The 8,158-nt window shown below is 39.4% G+C and overlaps 1 long non-coding RNA gene and 1 other non-coding gene across 2 annotated transcripts; one reads left to right on the top strand and one right to left on the bottom strand.

Moving 5' to 3' along the window:
• Positions 1 to 715: 715 nt before the first annotated feature.
• Positions 716 to 6,016, bottom strand: LOC144203658 (uncharacterized). Its single transcript, XR_013327742.1, has 3 exons — positions 5,527 to 6,016; positions 4,155 to 4,256; positions 716 to 830 (listed from the first exon to the last, which is right to left on the bottom strand). It is a non-coding gene; the product is annotated as an uncharacterized LOC144203658 (long non-coding RNA).
• Positions 6,017 to 6,350: 334 nt separating this feature from the next.
• Positions 6,351 to 6,423, top strand: trnar-ucg (transfer RNA arginine (anticodon UCG)). The gene has a single exon. It is a non-coding gene; the product is annotated as a tRNA-Arg (tRNA).
• Positions 6,424 to 8,158: the final 1,735 nt, after the last annotated feature.

Raw genomic sequence — 8,158 nt, 5'->3', positions numbered from 1 at the left:
TGATTCAAATACCAAAAAAGTCAGATAATGTTGTTTTTTATATTATTGAGAATTAATTTCATTTTGAGTTTTGAATATTTCAAAATATATAATATGTAGAGATTAAGTTTGGGTGAGTATGGGCCAAAAAGTATTACAAAAAAAACATTATGATGATTTAAATACAAAAAAAGACAGATAATGTTGTTTTTTATTTTATTTAGAATTAATTTCATTTGAATTTTTTATAATGCTTGATTTAAATTGACTGCTTTTGTCATTATACAAGTATATTGACATTTAAAGCTATCAAAAATCAAAAAAAATCTAAATCAAAAGCCCTTATTGTCACAATACAACAACTGCATATAATGATATTAGTGGTACTACTCCAAAAAGTGCATATTTTTCCCATTAATAACATAAATAAGTCATTTAAAAAGTCACATCCGAGCAAGATAACAACAACAACAAACAAGCAGTTTCTGTTAGTTTGTCATACTGGACTACTTTTCACATTTTGAAGCACATTGGCATTTCAGCATTGATCATATATACTCAATTGTTTGTCTCCTATGTCTAAAAGATGTCAAAAAACATTGCATAAAAGGTATTAATTACTTTTGCTATGACTACAAATATTTTGCAGCAGTGGAAAGAGACCCAAAAGAGAAAGATAGTAAATAATAAGGTTAAATAAATGCACTTACTGTAGTAAAGAAATATTGTTGATGTAAAATCGAAATGCATCAAATGTTTGCCTTCTGCAACTACTGATTGGGACCAGGTGGAATGCAGGAGGCTCCGCCCACTGCCACATTCCAGGAAACTCCATGAAAGAGGAAAACAACCTAAAGGAGACATTTTGAAACAGAAAATATCTTACATTTTAAAAAAACTAAGAAATATATATGAGACATTATAGAAAAAGAAAACATCTTAGATTAAAATAATAAATAAATATTGCAAAAAATATTTAAATGTGGATAAAAATACACATTTTGATCATGCAGAAAATGTTTGTTTGTTTTTAAACCACATACATCAGCTCTGATTGGCTGACGCACAAACGCATATGATGAGTATAAATGACATCACTAGGAAGTGTTATTATTATGGGATACTTGCATTTCATTGGCTAAAACAGGACCTGTATTGATAAAAATGGCTGTCAAGAGGAATGATTGACATTTGATGGAAATATTGTTGTTTTTATTTATAGTTTATTATAAGTTTGATGCACTATTTAACATCAGTAAACAGAATTTATGAATGTTTGTTGGTAAACAAGTTCTTGGAAAGGCTTAAAAATGCAAGAAAGACATTAAAATGGCTCTCCACATTCTACATTGTCGATTATATTGCGTTTTTTATTGCATATGCCACATTATTATTTTTTTTAAATATGTGCATGACAGATTTCATTCTAATTGGGCTAAATTTACGGCATGTTGTTACTGAATTTCTTCTCGCAGCTTCCTGTGGTGCTCGCTTGGTTAGGAAAAGAATTGATGCGGCGAGACTTTTCGTCCGTCTGGAGCTTTCCAGGGCGAGAAAGCCGCCATTTTTCACGGAATGATCACCTCCTAACGATCAGGGGATTCTAATTAAGGACGTGATTAGGGCTCACGCTTAAGCACCTTATTGGAAATTAAGTACAATCCATTCTACTTGATGGCCAAGCCGGAGCTATACACTTTCACTGATGGCCCAGGTCAACGTGCTGCTATTTCCCCTCCAAAAAAACACATTAATCGACAATAAAAATCAAGCCTGGTGGCTCCAGCACCCCTCGCGACCCTTGTGAGGAGAATATGAATTCACAAAAGTGAAGTGTCTGTCTTTTAATTCCACATATAAGCGAATATTTTGTATGTAGGAAATCTCTGTGTACGTCTGTACGCAATTATTGAGTCATTTTCTGTACCGGGGGTGCTGGAGCCTATCCCAGCTAACTATGAATTCATGAAAGAGAAGTGTCGGTCTTTTAATTCCACATTTAAGCGAATATTTTGTAGGTAGGAAACCTCTGTGTACAGCTGTACACATTCATTCATTATTTTTCTGTCCCGGGGGTGCTGGAGCATATCGCAGCTACCTATGAATTCAAAAAAATGAAGTGTCGGACATTAAATTCCACATTTAAGCGGATGTTTTGTATGTAGAAAATCTCTGTGTACATCTGTATGCAATTATTCATTCATTTTCTGTACCGGGGGTGCTGGAGCCTATCCCAGCTACCTATGAATTCAAAAAAATGAAGTGTCGGACATTTAATTCCTAATTTTAGCAAATGTTTTGTGGGTGGGAAATTGCTGTGTACAGCTGTAACGCGTTCATTCATTAGTTTTCTGTATCGGGGGTGCTGGAGCATATCCCAGCTAACTATGGACAACCTGAATCATTGACCAGCCAATCGCAAGGCACAATGAGACAAACAACCAATCAATTGTAGCTAGGTGGCAATTTACAGGGTTTAACTAGATAGCCTAGCAAACCAGAATACCCAGAAAAAACCCACACAAGCCCGGGTAGAACACACAAACTCTACATAAGAAGGTTTGAACCCTCAATCTCAGGACTGCGAGCCAGGCGTACCAACCACTTTACCAACGGACCGCCAAGAATGAATTAATTTGATAAAATATTTGAAATTAATAACAATTCAGTTAGTGTTGCTTGAAGACTTTTAAGGCCCTTTTTACACTTGGCCTTAAATTGTGTAGCGAAAAATTGGATTGAACAGAAAACTTGACTTTTGTGGCCTTGGTGCGATGCCTAATCCAATTCTGTATGTTTAGATGAAGTCAGGACAATAAAAAATGTTTTTCTACTTTGGAGAAAATGAGATCATGGAGTCAAAACATTGCAGTCAATTTCAAGTCCGGCTCCCACTGTGTTGTCGCTCCTGTTGCTGATTGAATTACGCAAACCCAACAAGAGCGGAACACCAATTGTCCCGTTTTGGCCATTGGAAAAACAATAAAACTACATTAAGGTGGCGTGTTTTCCTTTTTTTGCCTCGCAGTGAAAATGCTCGTAAATGAGCCGCAATTGTGATCTGCGCCTACGCAAACATTTCTGTTAAAAGTCTATCGATTTTTTTTACATGCAGCCAAAGAGTATTGATTCCAGTCAATTCATTTGGAGATCTGAAAATTCGGCCATTAAAGTAGAAACTTAATATGCGGCCTTGTAGAATATCCACTTTTACGATTCCCTAAATGTTATGTATACATGAAGGGATGTCCTGATCTTGTAACCAGACATTTGAACACGCCCACCAATTATGTGGGATGTTGCAAAAACGGCAAAAAGTCAGAAGCATAATAGCAATTATAGTTAATTATGATAACAATTTCTCATTTCAAGTAGGAAGGCCGAAATTGAAAACATTTATTTCTCTGATGGACCGGCACCAGGCGAATCAGGTACCGGTCCACAGACTGCCGTGACCGGACGTTTGGTCGCCCCGGACGTTTGGTCGCCCCAGACGTTTGGTCGCCCGAGACGTTTGGTCGCCCCGGACGTTTGGTCGCCCCGGACGTTTGGTCGCCCCGGACGTTTGGTCGCCCCGGACGTTTGGTCGCCCCGGACGTTTGGTCGCCCCGGACGTTTGGTCGCCCCGGACGTTTGGTCGCCCCGGACGTTTGGTCGCCCCGGACGTTTGGTCGCCCCGGACGTTTGGTCGCCCCGGACGTTTGGTCGCCCCGGACGTTTGGTCGCCCCGGACGTTTGGTCGCCCCGGACGTTTGGTCGCCCCGGACGTTTGGTCGCCCCGGACGTTTGGTCGCCCCGGACGTTTGGTCGCCCCGGACGTTTGGTCGCCCCGGACGTTTGGTCGCCCGGACGTTTGGTCGCCCGGACGCTTAGTTGCACGGTTGAATATAATTTTGAGAGCTGGTTTCAACAGTACTCAGATATTAAACAGTACTTAGATATGGAACAGTACTTAGATATGGAACAGTACTTAGATATGAAACAGTACTTAGATATGAAACAGTACTTAGATATTAAACAGTACTTAGATATTAAACAGTACTTAGATATGGAACAGTACTTAGATATTAAACGGTACTTAGATATTAAACGGTACTTAGATATTAAACAGTACTGAGATATTAAACTCTCTCCCTTAGATGTTAAACAGTACTTAGTTATTAAAAAGTACTTACATTTGCTCCTAGATATGAGCGTAAGCATCGTTTGTCTCCTTGTGTCCTGCGATTAGCTGGATGCCAATGCATGATGTTACCTGGGATAGGCTCCAGCACCCCCTGTGAGGATAAGCGGCACAGATAATAAATTAAGAAATAGTTTCTGTGCTGGTAAGCTTCTACAAGTAAGAATCGTGATTATTTTTTGGGTAGATTTCGATCGCATAGCCTATTAAAAGCCGTGGTAATCACATGACACAGAGGCTAATGTAGCGGCTTCATCTCGATGCGTCGCCAGAGTTACGAGCCAGGCAATCTGGCCGGCAGGTGGTCGGATGGGGGTGGCCTCTTATACCCCTCCACCCGAGATTTTTCGATGCGCGCTCTGCGCCACGTGGAACGGCCATCAACGCGATGGCGCTGCGGGTGGCCTCGCTGTCTATCAAACCGTATCGCTGCCATCAGGAATCCGTCATGTCAATCCCGCCATTTTTTTCTCCAATTCTAATTACTTATGACGATGTACGGGGATAGTAATATTGAACCACTATTGGTTGAAGTACTATGTTTATTCAATATATTTTTTTTGCATTTATCAGTGTCAGTACATATTTTGGTGTTTTCCAGCCTTATTCTATTTCAAACTTAACTGTAGAAGCTAAATACCGTATTTCCATATATAAGGCGCACCACATTATAAGGCGCATCGCATTATAAGCCGCACCCTCAGCGAAATGCACATTTTATTTTTTTTCCATATATAAGGCGCACTGGATTATAAGGCGCCCTGTCTATTTTGGAGAAAATTTAAGACTTTCAAGTGCGCCTTATAGTCGTGAAAATACAGTATTTTTTTGTTTTTATTCTGCGTACAGGCCACTATTGGTTGAAGTACTATTGTTTATACAATTTTTTTGCATTTATCAGTGTCAGTACAGATTTTGTTGTTTTCCAGCCTTATTCTATTTCAAACTTAATTGTATAAGCTAAATGCCGTATTTTCCATAAATAAGGCGCACCACATTATAAGGCGCACCCTCAACGAAATGAACATTTTATTTTTTTCCATATATAAGGCGCACTGTATTATAAGGCGCCCTGTCTATTTTGGAGAAAATTTAAGACTTTTAAGTGCGCCTTATAGTCTTGAAAATACAGTAATTGACCCCTTGAAAAACCATCCACATTGGCTTATTTTGGTAACAAGGACTATTATTGCTAAATCCGTACATCGGCCATAGCTAATTACCGAGATGGGCGTCCAAATGTTCCCAATCTGGAAATCCCTCCGTTCTCAATTGTGGTTGCTGTGTAAAAAGCGGAAATAAGAGCTGTTTGCTAGTTTATTTGGAGCCCCATTACCCTCCATTAGAGACGAGTAGGTACTCACCAGTAGGCCGAAGGTGCAGGTGGCGGCGTCCATCAATCGGCGCCGCGCCGTTCGTTCGCTCAAGCCATTTATTCATCAGCTGGTCGTGGCGACAATCGGCCTATTTCACTCTACTATTTGTCCATCCTGTCCTCCATCTTTGGGATAATCAGTCCATCAGGTGATTCATCTAGCTGCCCATTTACGTGGCAATCATTCAGTCTTATTATCCAGTCATGCTACTTTGAAAAATAAAAATAACAACTAAAAAACAACAACAAAAATGGTTGAGCTGTTAAAAAAACATGGAAATCGGGGAAATAATTGAAAAAGCAAAGCCGAGTAAGCGAGAGTCGGTGGAATCAATTACGAGCCTGCAGATAAATCGGCTAATTGAAATGGATTCGTGCTAAAATGGTCTCAAACCGGTTCTCAAAGGGCTGCAGTGGGTGAAGGTTTTCATTCCAATTCAACAAGGATATCTTTTGCAAGTGTAATTAGTTAATTTGAGTCAGGTGTTACTTAATTTAAAGATACCTGATTGGTTAAAATGTCGGCACTGGATCAGTTGGAACAAAAACCAGGAGGACCCACTGTGGTTCTATGTGGAACCGGTTTGAGACCACTGCGCTAAATGATTTTTTTAGTTTTTTTTTATTTCTTTGCTCAAGGTTTACCAGGTGACTGCGTGGCCTAATGAATAAGGCGTCTGACTTCGGATCAGAAGATTGAAGGTTCAAGTCCCTTCATAGTTGGTATGTTGGTTATTCCAGGCATGTTTTGTTCTTTGGCAATGGCCTGGTTTGTTCCAACAAGGTTTCAAAGTTGATTTAATGTCATCAGGTGACTGCGTGGCCTAATGGATAAGGCGTCTGACTTCGGATCAGAAGATTGAGGGTTCAAGTCCCTTCGCAGTTGGTTATTTAGCCATTCTGGTCTTGTTTAGTTCATTGGCAATGACTTGGTTTGTTCCAAAAAGTCTTGAAAGTTGGTCCACGTTTAACAAGTGACTGTGTGGCCTAATGGATAAGGCGTCTGACTTCAGATCAGAAGATTGAGGGTTCGAATCCCTTCGTAGTTGGCCCAATCAGGTTCTAAGCATTGGCATTGTACTATTCTACATGAATACCCTAACCATTTGGTATTTAAACACACCTGAACCCTAACCCTAAACCTAAACCTAAACCTAACCCAAATCCATCCACAAAACACAGTTGATATCCTGCTCCCATCATTAGGAATCCACTAAGACAAGCCCCGGAGTCGACTATTAGCAAGCAGGAGGCTTTGTCCATTTCATCAGCCTTCCTCGCACAGCCTCCGGCACCCTCTTTTATTCATGTCTTCCCGCTACTTCCTTTTCAAGAACGCCTTCTTTTTCGACTCCCGGCTTTGCTCTTCCCCTCCAAGTCGTTGGACACTTCCACCAAGAGAGCACAAAGCAAGAAACCCACCGCTAAGAAGTTTTTTTCGCCATCTTATCGTATTAAACCAGCCTTGACAACCACACACCATATTTGCATATTTATATATCAGTTAATTTAAGCTGTTATACTACAATCTTATAACACAATTTAAGACCACTACCACCCAAAAAAATGAGTACAAAAGATTTAAATTAAGAATTCTCATTATAAACTCAAATAAACTTAAAAAATAAGAACCACATTTTCAACCTGCTGCGAAATTCTGAAACAAAATTTAATGAAAAATGCCCAAAAATCAAACAAACCCGTTGCTTATTATAACATATCGAAAAGTCAAATTGGCGGTCTGGCCAAAGTCCGACGTCAGTCATTCATTGGTCCCGCTGCGACCATTCTTAGCTCGTCAAAGCCTTCAGATTAAAAATTCGACTTCCTGCCGAGCGTCTAGTCAGTCAACGAGCCGGCATTCATCAAAAACAATCCGTTTTTTGCCATTTTTGGGGTCCTTTTAATGTCGGAATGCGCGGCAAGCGTGACAAATTTGTCTCGGCTTGGTGTCGCGTTGACAGGACGGAGGCGACGCGTCTCGGTCGACCGACTTGCTGTGATTAAAGAGACGACGGCGCAAAGCATCTGCCCGTCACGTCCATCTGTCATCGCCCGGTGCTTGCCGTGAGCTGCTCATCACTCAAAAAACAAACAAAAAAATAAAACAAAACAGCGCAATGGTGTGGAGGAAGTGCGGTTTAATAAATAGAGAGAAAACGACCCATTTGTTCACGTGAGCCACTACAACGCAGCAGTATTTATTTTATAGTTTTTTTTGTGTGTTTTTAGAACCAAAAAAAAAAACTTTGACAGCAAAAGAAGACTAAATTTGACTCTTTGATTTTTTTCGGGAGAAATTTGATTTGACAACAAAAGAACATGTGATATTTTAAAAAAAGAGGAGAATAAGAAGGAAAGAAATATTAGAGGATATAGACTAAATTTTAGTCTTTGATTTTTTTTGGACAAATTTGATTTGACAAAAAAAGAACATGTGATATATAAAAAAAGAGAATAAAAAGGACAAACTAAATTAGATTTTTTTGGACAAATTTGATTTTCTTTTCATTTTTTTTGTCAATTAGACATTGTATATTTTTTCCCAAAATATGACTTTTATGACAAAAAAGTTAAAAGTTGTCATATAGTTTAGAATTAGTGCAAATTTTAAAAGTCTA

This window comes from Stigmatopora nigra, chromosome 10 (assembly GCF_051989575.1).
Source record: "Stigmatopora nigra isolate UIUO_SnigA chromosome 10, RoL_Snig_1.1, whole genome shotgun sequence".
Classification (NCBI taxonomy): Eukaryota; Metazoa; Chordata; class Actinopteri; order Syngnathiformes; family Syngnathidae; genus Stigmatopora; species Stigmatopora nigra.
Note: the sequence above shows the minus strand (reverse complement) of the source record. Positions and strands in the feature narration are given on the sequence as shown.